This window comes from Mixophyes fleayi, chromosome 4 (assembly GCF_038048845.1).
Source record: "Mixophyes fleayi isolate aMixFle1 chromosome 4, aMixFle1.hap1, whole genome shotgun sequence".
Taxonomy (NCBI): Eukaryota; Metazoa; Chordata; class Amphibia; order Anura; family Limnodynastidae; genus Mixophyes; species Mixophyes fleayi.
Window position 1 is genome coordinate 90,694,944 of NC_134405.1, and position 14,602 is coordinate 90,709,545.

Below are 14,602 nucleotides of genomic sequence, written 5' to 3' on the forward strand. Positions count from 1 at the left end.
AAGTGGCAGTGCAGGCCACCCCCAGCCATGCTTGAATCCATCCGGAAGACATGTCAATGCATACCAAAATACAAAAGGGAGCTGGAAGCCAGGTCAGGGGGATGGAAAGCAGGTGAGGGGGTCTGGAATCTGGGTGAGTTGGGCTACTAATATGGTTGTCGTGTTGAGCTGTTAAAAAAAAAAAATTAGATTAGCAAGCTTAGGTTATTTTCACAACATAATTGCTTCTATTGGTGCACTTTGTATACACATTTGCTGGGCTCAGCAGAGGTCTGAAGTGTTATATTACTTTAAACGCTCTGCAAAGGTTCATATAGTAGCCAGAGTACTAATAATTTTGGTAGCACATGCAGATATATATTTGTGGGGTGGCCTGGGGGGCAGGGGGAGTTGATTGACGACAATCACTTATTAGGCCCATCATATCAGACACCTGTAGAATGGCAAAGGTTAAATTGCATGTGTGAAATCAAGGCTTTCTGATGACTACATTTTAATGCTGGTCCCCCAACCTCCAAAAATATCCAACATTATTACATTAAGATGCTTACATTCTTTAACAGCCTCCACCTCATGGCCCTCCTTCTGCTCCTCCTCCTAGTGCTCCACCATAACCCCACTTAGTCGCTGTTGCAAGTGTAACAAGAGGAGCATGGCCAGGTGGTCTGTTGAAATAAATATGACTGTCACGGTCCGAAGAGTGGATAGGAGCCCAGTGGCAGGGAGGAAGGCTGGTTAACAGGAGATGAGATGGAATAAAGGTAAAACAAGCCGGGTTCGGTACACAGAGAGGCGTAGAGGTACAAAGGTTGATGCAGAAGCAAAGTGGAGGGCAAGCCGTGGGCGGTACATGTGTAGTAGATGCTGGTAGACAGGATTAGCAACAGGAGCAGGAGCTAGAACACAGGCACAGAGCACAATAATTAGGCACTGGAGACAGGAACTGGCTACTCTTTTATAGGAAGTCAAGGGGTGGAACTAAGGCATGCTGGAAGATCAGGAGAACACTGGAACTGATCTAGAACCCCGAATAAAGGCAAGGAACTGTCCAGCAGCCAGAATTGCTCAGTCAGCAGAGCAGCAGTCCACAGAGATAGAAGTCCTTGGTTTAAATCCTAACAGTAGTCCCCTCCTTCCAGTACGTCCTCTGGATGTCTCAGGAGCTGGCTTGCCAGGATGTCTCTGGTGAAACAGTGCAGTCAATCTGGAGGCATGGACATTTTCTGCAGGCTCCCACAAATTTTCTTCTGGACCATATCCCCTCCATTTTACCAAATATTGTAATCTATTTCTGTGTATTCTGGAGTCCAGGATCTCTTCAACAATAATCTCTTATTCTCCTTCCACCATGACTGGTGGTAATGGGGTTGAAATCCGGACAGGGAAGGGGTTGTCTCGAAATGGTTTGAGCAGGGATGTATGGAATACCGGATGTATTTTCATAGAGGCAGGAAGAGCTAAGCAGTAGGCAACTTGACCAATTTGGGATAGAATTTTGAATGGCCCAATAAACCTTTGACCCAATTTTGGTGAGGGTATCCACTGTTTATGGTTTTTAGTGGATAGCCAGACCTTGTCTCCAGCATGAAAATTGGGTACAGCTCTACGGTGTCTATTGGCAGCTTGTCAGCCTGAGCTTCTCTCAAATTTTCAATAAGACTTTATTGAACTTTTTGTAATGTTCTGATTCTGTCGCCGTTGGAATTTATGTGGAAACCGGGAGATTTGGAATAAATGTTGGATGGAGTCCAAAGTTAGCAAAGAAAGGTGTCTGGGAAATGGAACTGCGTTCAGAGTTATTGTAAGAACATTCAGCAGTGGGTAGAAAATTCATCCAATCATCTTGAAGGTAACTAATAAAACATCTTAAATATTGTTCAAGTGTCTGATTAGTTCTTTCAGTCTGTCCATTAGACTGTGGGGGGAAAGCCGAGGACTGATTCATTTTTATTCCCAAAGCGGTGCAAAAACTTTTCCAGAGCTTAGAAGTGAACTGAACACCTCGATCAGAGACTATGTCATCAGGGATGCCATGAAGCCTAAATATTTCCTGAATTAGAAGCTCTGCAGTCTGTTCAGCAGTGGGTACTCCTCTAGCAGGAATAAAATGAGCCATCTTAGTTAGACGGTCCACTATCACAAGAATTGTTGTCATCTCTTTCGAAGGAGGTAGATCAACTAGGAAATCTATAAAGATAGAGCTCCAGGGACGAAATGAAATGGGAAGAGGTTGTAGCAAACCTAGTGGTGAGGAGCGAGGAATCTTGTTTCGGGCACATGTCAGACACGATGTAACATATTTTTTAACATTGCTTTTACACTTTGGCCACCAAAAGGAACGAGTCAAAAATTCTTGAGTCCTGTATACTCCTAAATGTCCTGCGGGTTTGGAATTATGGACTAATTTCAATACTTCAATTCATACTGACTCGGTTACATAAAGGCGATGAAGCTGAGTCCAGTAGCCATTATGAAAAGTTAAATTAACATCTGAAGAAGGACTTCTGAGGAAAAGATCAGTGTCATAACCTTTCTTCAAAAGAGAGAGTAAATCTGTAGAAACAGTTGCCCCTAAGAAGTTGTGCTTAGGTAGAATAGTCTTTCCAGAATTTTCTTCTAGATGCGGCTCGGAGAACATTCTTGAGAGTGCATCTTCTTTGCCATTTCTGGATCCGGGTCGGTAAGAAATTATGAAGTTAATGTGAGAGAAGAAAAAAGACCATCTGGTCTGTCTAGGAGACAATTGTTTAGCAGTGCATTAAAATTCAAGATTTCTGTGAATAGTAAGGACTGTCACGGGGTGGATAGAACCCTCAAGAAGGTGTCTCCATTCTGAGAAAGCACACTTAATGGCCAGTAATTCCTTATTCTCAATAACTTAGTTTTTCTCAGCTGATGTCATCTGGCGAGAAAAATAAGAACAAGGATGCAACAACATCTTCTCGCCGACACGTTGAGAAAGAATTGCTCGCACTGCAGAATCAGAGGCATCAACTTCGACAATAAAGGGTAATTCAGGATTTGGATGTATCAGAATTGGTGCTGATGTGAAAAGAGTTTTAAGTTGGGTAAAGGCTTCTTGAGCTTCAGGTGACCATTCAAAAGGAACGCTCTTCTTTGTAAGCTGCGTAATAGGAGAAACGATTCCAGAAAAGTTTCTTATGAATTTTCAGTAAAAATTGTCAAAACCAATAAACCATTGTACTTGTTTTTCATTCTTAGGTACAGGCCAGTTAATGACTGCATCAATCTTACTGGGATCCATGCTCAGACCATCAGGGGAAATTATGTATCCTAAGAATTGAATCTTGGCTTGTTGAAATTCACACTTTTCCAATTTGATGTACAATTGGTTCCTCCGAAGTCTTTCGAATACAGTACACACATGCTTGCAATGTTCCTCCAGATTATTGGAGAATATAAGAATGTCATCCAGATAGGCAACAACAAATTGATCTAATAAGTCTCTTAAGACATCATTGGTGAAATGCTGAAAAGTTGCAGGGGCATTACATAGGCCAAAAGGCATGACCAAAGACTCAAAATGTCCATATCTTGTCCGGAAGGTGGTTTTCCACTCATCCCCGTCGAATACAAACAAGATTGTATGCTCTGCGCAAATCAAGCTTTGCAAAGATCTTTGCCTTCTGTAGTCTCTCCAACAATTCAGGAATTAAGGAGAGTGGATAACGATTCTTGACTGTAATCTTATTGAGTTCCCTATAGGGGCGTAAGGTAGAATCTTTGTTTTCAACAAAGAATAAGGTGGCACCAGCAGGAGAAGTAGAATGGCGAATTAAGCCTTTGTTTAAGTTTTCATCCAGAAATTCACGAAGGAATTTTAACTCCGGTTCGGATAGAGAATAAAGTCACCCAAAAGGTATGAATGATCCTGGTAACAGCTCAATGGGTCAGTCATAAGGGCGATGAGGAGGTAATATTTCTGCATTCTTTTTATCACAGACATCTGAGAATTCACTGTATTGCGCAGGCAATTTCAAATCTTTAGAAGGAAGTTCGGTGACCTGCTGGTCTACAGATATCACAGCTCTAGATAGGCAGTTTAGTTTGCAGTGCTCAGAAGCAAAGGCTAAAGTGCGAGTATCCCAGTTGACAGAAGGATTATGGGTAGACAGCCAGGGGATTCCCAGTATTATGGGAAATTTAGGTGAAGCAATCAAATGAAAGCTTATAGCCTCCTGATGCCCTGGTTCAATAGTCATTTGCAGCTGGATTGTTTCGTGAGTTACTGGCCAAGAAGACAAAGGGGTTGCATCTACCCTCTCCAGATTTACAGGAGCTTGTTTACTCTCTGATTCAATGGAGTTTTCCTGTGCAAAGGTGATATCCATGAAATTGCCACCAGCACCCTAGTCAGGCATAGCCAGACTGCAAATGAAAAGAGACCCGGATTAAAGCATTATTGGGAGAACAAAATGTGATTGTTGCGGCAGAGGATCTCTGGTTTTATGAGCCAAGGGATTAAGTGATTGCGAGATGGAACTGGATTGACTGGATTGACTAGACTCTTTGGAGTCCATTTGCTTACAGTCAGTCATAGCGATGGTCTGGCAAATCTTATTTGGGCAAGTAAAGGCATAATGTCCTTGATCACCACAATATAAACAAAGATTCTCCTCCCCGACGTCTCTGTTTCTCATTAAAACGGAGTGGTTTCCTAATTACATCAATTTGCATTGGTTCGGGAGAGACGCTTGGATTGTCTGATGGTGCACCTTTGAACACTGTAGGTCTATTAAACTGATGAAAATTACTGCTGATACCAAACGCTCTTAATCTTTCATTTTTCCTCTAACTTAGCCTTTGATCAATACATGCACAGCTGAATAAAATCATCCAGATCATCAGGGGTGTCTACTCTGGTCAGTTCATTCTTTACTTGCTTAGAAAGGCCGTGACGGAACTGGCTTTTTTTTTGCAGAATCATTCCATGTGGTATCTGCAACCAAGCATCGGAATTCAGCAGTATACTCAGCCACCGAGCGTTTTCTTTGTCGCAGTCTATGGAGTTTAGCTTCAGCAGTGGCACATCGATTAGGATCATCAAAGACTTGCCCCATAGCGGATGTAAAAGATTCCAGATCTTTCAGAATAGCACTGTCTTGCTCAATGTAAGGAGAGACCCAGGCTAGGGCTTCCCCTATCAGGAGATTAATTATGAAGAAGATCTTCATCTTATCATCTTTGAACTGTGTAGGTAGCATGTGAAAATAAATGTTGCACTGGTTTAAGAAGCCTCTGTATAAACAACGATTGCCACTGAATTTTGTAGGCAATAGTGGACGAGAAACTTGTGCAGCAGTGGCGTCATAATCTTTTAATTCTTTCTGCAATTGGCTATATGTTCCTGCTGAGCTTTAGCAAGGGCTTCAATTCAATTGGAACCACAAATGCATGCAGACAGCCCTGTACAACCGCAGTTTGTCCCCTTTTGTGATGTACCGACTTGTAGTTCCATACAGGTTGTTCATGGCTGCGGTGAGCACCTGTACCTCAGCACGGGCAAACATGCTAGCCCTTATGTTTGTAAGTGAATGAGCATTCAATATTCCAAGCACTGATTGGTTCTCAGTGCACTTATGAGTGTAAGCATGTCACTCGCAGATGCCTTCAATACCATATGCAAGATGTTTGACTAGTCAATTATTCTCAGTCATCAACTTTATCCAGGCAATTAGGGGCCTGACAATGCCTAGCCATTCTTACATAGGCTATCACAGGAGAAGGCACCTGCTCTATTTAAAAGCAGTTATTCATTTGCCATTCACCTGACATTTTGTGATTTAGAATCTCCACAGAATTCTGAGCTTCTACATTGCTTTGTATGTTTTTAGAGACATCTCTCGGTCTACAGTCTGTCTTCCATTCTTTTCTTTTGGTGAGTAGCATCTATGTGAGCCACTTTACAGGGCATAAAAGTACTGTTACTAATGTCTGTCTATTTGTCAGGGCAGAGTCAGCCCTCAGGCACCTTTGCTTCAGCCACGAAGTGGAGGAAGGCCAATTTTACATCACAGGAGGTGGAGGTATTGGTCCAGCTGGTGGTGAAGAGGCACCACCACCCGGCAGCTCTCAGCCTCTAAAAAGTCTTTTGCTTGAGGTAACATAATAACGCAGATCAATGGCATGGCTCCTTCCCCATTAGCACAATACCTTACTCCTATCCATCGTCATAACCACCCACACAAGACTCTCTGCCACAACATCAAACACAATTTTCCTATGGTTAAAATCCCCATTTTTGCAATGCTGCCCCACTACCATCGTCAACCTAAATGCATTCTTTTGGCCCAAACCCATTTTTGCAACAACATAATTTATCACTATCAGTCTCTTATTGTCAAACTACATCTGCCTACCCCCCAGCCACCTCTTTCTCCCAAGTCCCTTCTGGACACCCTCCAGCCACTTCTGCACACCTTACATCTACTTCTGCCCCTATATTGTCTGTCACACCGCCATCCTCTGCTGCCCCAATGACCTCTGCTTCTTCTACACTGTTGCCTACCACATCACAGGTAAACAGAAGCCAAGTTCAACATCTAGCCTAATGTGATACAATGGGCCAGAAGCGCCAGCAAAAAACACATTTAATTGTTATGTTCAGTTTGCTTTATATGTGTTTTATGTGGATTTATTAATACACTTTTTTCAGAATGTCCAAACTCAACTCTCTGGTGTTTATGTTCATTTACTTAAAACTTTACAATTATACACAATTTCAAAATTTACTTATAGAAACATTAGGGAAAAGCACATATTCTTTATAAAATAAGCATTAGTGATAAAACAGTGAACATTTTTTAAAAAAGGGGGTTTTCTTATTTTTCCCCCCATCAAATACATTTATTAGGATGGTCTTAATGTCTACTGAGCATAAAATAAATGTTTACAGTTGGTCGTGTTTGCAGACACATGCATATTATACTGACATCTCTAGGACTCATTCTGTTAGCTGGTGCAAGAGATACGGCAGAAAAACTAGTAACTTTGATGTATGCAGTGCTTGATTTGGTCATGGCTGCATTTACTCGCATTTGGCACACCCCTATTGTACATTGACTACAGAAAAATGTCCCTTCCCCTCCCAGTTCAGTCCCCGCAAACGTAGGCAATCTTAATTGTACTTTGCAAGTGCAGGGAACAGGAGTGCTTTCATGGACGTTTCTGCCAGTTCTGGGCATGTTAAGAGTTATTTTGTGTATGAAACGCTCAAAATCAGCACTTAAGTACTTTCACAGTCCAGCATCTGGATAAGGCACACATCCGTCTACTTTCCAGCTAGTATGTTCCTGCATAAGGGAACACTTTTGCATTGCAAGTAGTTTTTCAAATTTAACAAGTTCAAATGTCATCTTTGAAACTATTACATGCTGCTGTTTTGTCATCAAGCCTCTTTCCTTGTGCCACTGTATCTATCGGATTAGTATGTGCCTGACACTTTAGAACAGCAACCTGTTTTGCATGTGCTATTGGTGTGCCAGATGCAGTTTGATAGCCCCTTTGTTTTCATATCTCAGCAAAATCATGCACTACACCAAAGGCATAGCATGAGCCTGTGTATATATTCAGTTTATTTTTAGCTAATTAACAGGCTCTGGTTAAGGCTATCAAGTCTGCTACTTGAGCTGAATGTGGAGGTCCTAGCAATTCTGCCTCTATGATCACAGACTCAGTGGTGGTTGCATAACCTGTGCATAATGTACCATCCTCTGATTGTCTATGGCAACTCCCATCAGTAAAAATGGTTAACTCAGCGTACAGTATGGGAGTGCTGAACATGTCTGCACATACAGGAACACATTGCCCTAAAAATGTTTTGCAATCATGATCCCATACGTCCTTTTTCCGTCAATGTTGCCATAACACCCCCCACCCACATGTGAGACTGGGTCTCATATGGAAGCAAGTAGCAGGGTTAAAAGTGTTGCAGCAAGCGATGTATGAAAATGTTGGTAGGAGTGAGAAGTACAAATTCCCAGCGAGTGAATCTAGCATCAGAAACATGCCTGGTTTTGTTAAGTAATCTATCAACTGCATGGGGAACATACAGATGAAGTATAGGTTGGAGCACTATATCTAGTATCCTATCCAGTGTCGGACTGGGGCTTGAAAGGCCCACAGGGGGAATACAATGGTAGGGGCCCATTAGAGGGGATGTGGCTAGCCACTAGAGACGTAACCAGACCACTAGAGGGGGTGTGGTAAGCCCACAAAGGACAGCTAGCACCATAGTGTAGTATATAAAGAATGCAGTGTGTACATAAAGAGTACACAGACTTGGCCTGCCCCTTAGCTTGGGTAGAACAGTCACCAAAAATCGGGATTATCCCACTAGATTCAAAACATTTGACAAACTGTCCTGTTCTCTCCTACCTGTTCTTGTCACTTTCACCACCTGTGACTGCCGGTTTATTTAGTTGAGGTTTGTCTAGATCCTGGTATGTTGGGGGCCCTGATTGGAAAAAAAAATTGGTACATTTCGAAAATTCCAACCAGCCCCGGCGTTAAATCTATAGGACCCACGATTATTACTTAGGCCTTCCTCCAGCCCCAACATTAAAGTAATAGCATTCCAATTTAATAAATAAACCTATTTCCCTCCCTCCAACAGCCCCAGCAATAAATTAGTAGCATTTACATATAATAGATATACCTATTTCCCACAACTGTCACTGCCATTAAATAATTCATATTCACATTTAATAAATAGACCTCATGCTCCTCCAACTCAGCCCCACATTCAATTAATAGCTTCTAAACCATCCCATCTTAAATTAATAGTCAGCACTATAAAATTAAATTTCCCCAAAAATAACCCCACAAGCAAAATAGCACCCATTAGTTAGCCACTACCTATCACACAAACATAACATTGCCACAATCCCACTGTGCCATCACACACTCATTACTGTGCCCCTTCAACACCATGCTGTGCCCCCTTATGATCACACTGCACCCTCCATGCTGCTTTTGCTCTCCCCTTCTCCTGGTCCCCCTTCATCACACTCTGCCATGCTGCTTTTGCTCCCCTCTTATCCTGGCCCCCCTTCATCACCCTGTGTCATGCTGCTTTTGTGCTCCTCTTCAGCCTGTGCCATGCTGCTTTTGCCCCTCTTCACCCTGTGCCATGCTGCCTTTGCTCCCCCTTGCTTCCGTTCCTTCACTTACCTTTTCTATCAGCTTCTTTCTTCTCTTCTTGTCATCTGTCTTCTTTCTTGCTTGTTCCTCTCTGCGCCGCCCCTCACTGAATGTCAGGCGTGACATGATGACGTCACGCCAAACTTTCAGTGCGGACGAAGCAGGGAGGAGGGGCGCCGGCACTGCGATCACGTGAGTATTTTTATTTAAAAGTACCAGCTTCCCCCACCAATGAAGAGGGGAACCTTCAGACATCAGGGCCTGATATCCAAGCTCCCCGGCGGGCCAGTCCGACCCTGGTCCTATCCACCAATAATGCTGCAGCTGTTACTACAAGGAGACATGAGACTAAGGCTTCTGCGACAGTGTCCAATGGAGGCACTGGTTGGAATCATGGTTAGCACCATATTTGGGGTGGCTAGCCAGGTCTGTAGGGTGCCCTAGTCCCTGGGGACAGTCTGGGAGGGCATCTGCAATCCCTTGCCAGATGGCCCAATTTTCCACAGTTACAGCATTTTCTGACCTCCCTTGGGTGTTGGATTTAGACCCTGTGACAGCTGCTACAGATTTTGTACCTTTAACTTCCATTAACAAGCCATTAACTTCACCTTTGTTTTAGTCTTCTTAATCTTTACATTTCTCTTATGTTGCATAGCAGGTGCTACAATTATACCATAATTTTCCTTCCTCCATGGTGGGTATTGTTGTGTGACCTTAATTGATTGATTCCAGCAACCCATCCATAAATAATCCTACCATAACTCTCTGTGTCCTTCTGCATTAAAATCCCTAATGCCTGTGTTCTGTACTGCGCTATCTTCTAGCTTTCTCTTGTATTCACTTACTGTCTATGTGGGCTCCTGTTTTGTTTGACATAACTTTGATCAGTCAAATTTTGGAGGAAACATTGATCTTAATTGTGTTTGAAACTTTGCAACAGCTGCTTCATGTTCCATTTCTGTACAGGCATTGTTAGGTGCTCACTGTATATCTGACTACCTTATTTGTTTTTATGAGCCCATGAGGAAATACACCCCTAATGAGCTGTTGCCAATCCCTTGGCAACGGTTCATGTAGAAGTGCAACTTGCTGTACAAATCAGCATGAAGCTTGCACATTAACTCTAGGATCAGGAAAATCTGTGGCTAGTGACCTCAATTCCCTTTTGCTCCATGGGATATAGACAGTTATTTGCCTCTTATTCTGCTGCTGCACCCAGGACTGTCCAGACTCTCTTAGGATGAGTCTGTATTATTCCCATCGCTTGATCTGTTGTAACTATGCCTATATGATCATTAGCAGATGTGGCACGCACTCGTTGCCAAGTACCAGCTGGTGTAGATTTTCTTAGGTATCCTGGGGTTTTTTCGTACCTCATCTACTTTTGGTACTGTTAAGACTGGTAAGACTCCATGCTCAAAGCTTACAATCTATGGGATCATGTGATGTTTCCTGTCTTTAGTTTCATAAACTAAACACAATGCACTTTGTCACATACACACTTTCAAATAAATAGCTGTTAGTAATACTGTATATATATATATATATATATATATATTTGAAAATTATGATTATAAAAACATAATACATAAGCATTGTACTAAAAATGGTATTTTCCATTAAAATTACTTTTACAATGTGATGGCATTTTAAAGCTAGTGTGTTCTGAGAGCATTTGGTTGCATTTTGTGGCAAGTGGGGATATGAGGTTATCGGGGTACCGAGGCTTGGTGCCCCTCTGATAGCCTGATTTCCTAATAACAGCATATCTGTAGTGGACTGGAGGGTATTAAATGAAACTCAGACATGTGGTTAAGTTTCAGAGTCATATATACACAGAATTATGTTGTTGTCCAATAAATGTAAAGCATAGCTTAGCAGATGCTAAAGTCCATATATGGTAATAAAGGTGAGCTTTTTTTATCTAGCTTAGCAGATGACTGATCTACGCGTTGGCTCCTTGCAGTCTTCAGATTGTATGGAAATCAAGGTGGGTTTCCTTATCTTGCTTAGCAGATAACTGATCTAGGCGTTGGCTCCAGATTCCAGTACCCAAGCAGAAATATATCTGGTCTTTATTATTTAAAGTTATAACAACATTTTATAATTAACTTATCAATAAAGAAAATATAATTTTCACCCTCACAAGGTCAGGTGGGGAAATTTTGAAGCAAGTGGGATTTATACTATGTACATAATTGAATATCAATACAGAAAAAAGAACAGCATAAAACAATAATGCACAAAGTGAGCCATTTACCACCCCTGAACCTCTGCTGCCCTAGGAACAGCCTATGTGGCCTTTTTGAACATAAGGGGCATGATATAATGATAATATGGATAGTATGCAGTATACTTTGCTTGCACAATTAAAAGAAGGATTGTTTGCTTATTTTTAACAGATTCATATACTATTGGGTTCTCTCTGCTATTTAACATATATTGCAATATGTGGAACTAACATTCCCGGTTTTTAATATAGAAAAGTAGTTAGAACAGCATTATTGATTTATTTGGTGAGTGCAGACCACCCCAAACCACCCCAGGAATTAAATTAAAGGTCCCCATCTTAAATTAATTGGTCCCACTATTGAATTTAATACGCTACCATCACCCCACAAATAAATTAATAGAAGTCATAGGACGGCACCTGTCATGTGGTGCTCGTCCCATGTGACTTATCAGTCACAGACATATATAGGGAGGAGACAGACACACACACAATAGGTAAGTGAGGGAGAGGAAAATGAATCATACAGCGTCCTAGGCAGCTGCCTAACGGTGGCTATTGGCCTGGGTGCAAGAGGAGGTGACCCACATTAAAACACAATAAAGAAATTATGTTTACTTGTTAATTTTATTTCTTTGAAGGATTCCATGGCATGCCCCTTATGACTAGGTTAATTCCACATTCAACTGAGCATAGACGGGAAAAGACAAAACCTTTACAGTGTAGTATATGAGGCTCATCTCTACCTACACTCCTACCCGCCCCCTCCGCTCTGCCTGTGTCTGCCGCCTCACTACTTCACTGATCACCTCCTCTTACTCTCGCCTTCAGGACTTTGCCCGGGCTGCTCCCTAGCTGTGGAACGCTCTTCCATGTTCCATTAGATTAGCATCTACTCTCAAAGGCTTCAAGCGTGCCCTTAAGACTCTTTTCTTTATTCAAGTCTATCAGTCCTCCTCCTAACTTCCTTGTCCTGGCTCTCTCCCCCAGTTAGTACCACCCTATTTGTGTCTCTCCCTTCCCTTTAGGATGTAAGCTCTCATGAGCATGGCCCTCTTTCCTTGTGTGCTCCTTCTACTATTCCATCACCCTCTGTACTTCTTAGCCTGCTTCGCTAGCCCTGTTTTCCCTGTTTTCTTAAGCTTTGGCCTTCTTCTCGCTGATTTCTACCATTCCTTTCACTATCTGTTCCAAAAATAATCTGATTTGCTTTACCCTGTCACCTGTGTTTGTATGTATTTTGTTCTTTCTGTGTCATGTTGTGTCTTGGTTCTCTGTTTTCTGTATATGTAATGTACGGCGCTGCAGACCCTTTGTGGTGCCTTATAAGTCAAATATAATAATAATAATAATAATAATAATAATAATAATAATATATGGAAGGCATATGGGGCATTGTGAGGATGTATTGTTCTGCATGTGGTAGTCATTAAATAATTATTATCAAATAAGTAGAATTTTTTTTACCATAGCACACATGCTATCTGTTCATTTTTATGTATCAATGAGAATATCTTGTTTCACCATGTTATGGAGGTAATTTACAATGGTGTGCCCAATGCATAGAATGTTTGTGATGCTATTACATCTATTATTTTACATCAGTAATGGAGCTGTGGGTGCAACAGTGGTAACTTTGCATAGCTTGCACATTTGAACAAATAGCAGTGGCAAAATTGGCTCATATTTGCAACACCAATATGATGGATGAGCCAGGGCCATCTTAACAACATTATGGGCCCACGGCAAAGCAGTGCACCGGGGCCCCTAGATATAGATATAGATATAGATATATAGATGTATACAGATACAGATATAGATATAGATATAGATATATAGAGATAGAGATAGATAGATGTACTTGCTCAATGACCCTTGTAGGATTTTTTTGCAGGTTTTTTTCTTTTGCAGGATTATTTATTCTCATTAAGAGCCGTGCCTATGGGGACCCCTTGCCCGTGGGGCTCCCGGGCAGCTGCCCATCGTGCCCAATGGAAAAGATGGCCCTGGGATGAGCATCTATGATACAATAATTAAATGAGCGAAAGGATGAGTTGACAAGACAACATTAGAGGCATGTGCACATGGCATCTGAACCTTGTCAGAGATCAAACAGTCTGACATTTTACACTGCTTTGCAACGTGTTGTTAATTATGAGTTGTAATAGGCAACTGTTTGTGCACCTAAACAATATCAGTGCACCTGTCTTATACTTGGGTACACTGAAAAACAAAGTATATTGCATTCTATAAAAAGTTTGTGTATTAAATAAGAAAAAAGACAGTGTAGAGGTTAATTGAATTTGTATAGAGCAATTGTTATGCTTGTATCTAGTTGTAACTAGTGCCCAAGGCTAAACTCAAACATTTCACAAGCTTTCCTAGCTATAGAGATAAAGCACAGATAATTGAAAATGTTTGTGGAGATGCTGACCTTTGCAAAACATATTGACTTTCACTTTTTCAGCTCTTTCTTCCTTTGTCTAATGTTATTAAGTACTGTGCTACTAAAGGTGATAGTGTAGGCATATAATCTAAGCATAAGCGCCTAGTCACTAGCAAATCTTTGCATCTGTGTATATATAACTTTTTTCCTTATCAACCTGGTATAACAAATATTATTTTAGAAATTTCTCAGTGCAAAGCCTTGTTTTTTATATGGAGTTTCTCCCTCTTTAGGAAATTGCCCTACAAGTAAAATTTAAGTAATTGATAGATATTATACATTAATGAAATTAAGTAATTTTTTACTCACTGTCTCATCCCCTCACTCAATTCTGAATAACATTATTACGTTGAACATTTGGGTGAGACAGTACATTAACAATAAGTAAGATTAGAAGTTGGTACTTAGCTAAATACCAGGAGCAGGAGAGCTAAATACCAACTTCTAATCTTGCACAAAATACACCCTACCATTTGACCATCTTTGCTGTGGGGAACTTCCAGTGACTTAGGGCTAGAGTTACTAAACTGCGGGTTTGAAAAAGTGGAGAAATTGCCTATAGCAACCAATCAGATTCTAGCTGTCATTTTTTTAGTGCACTCTACAAAATGACAGCTAGAATCTGATTGGTTGCTATAGGCAACATCTCCACTTTTTCAAACCCGCAGTTTAGTAAATATAACCTTTGGACTCATTCCAGGGCCCATGTGAATTTATCCTTGTACACTGCTATTAACCGCACCATTTCTGGTAGGAGTGTATAT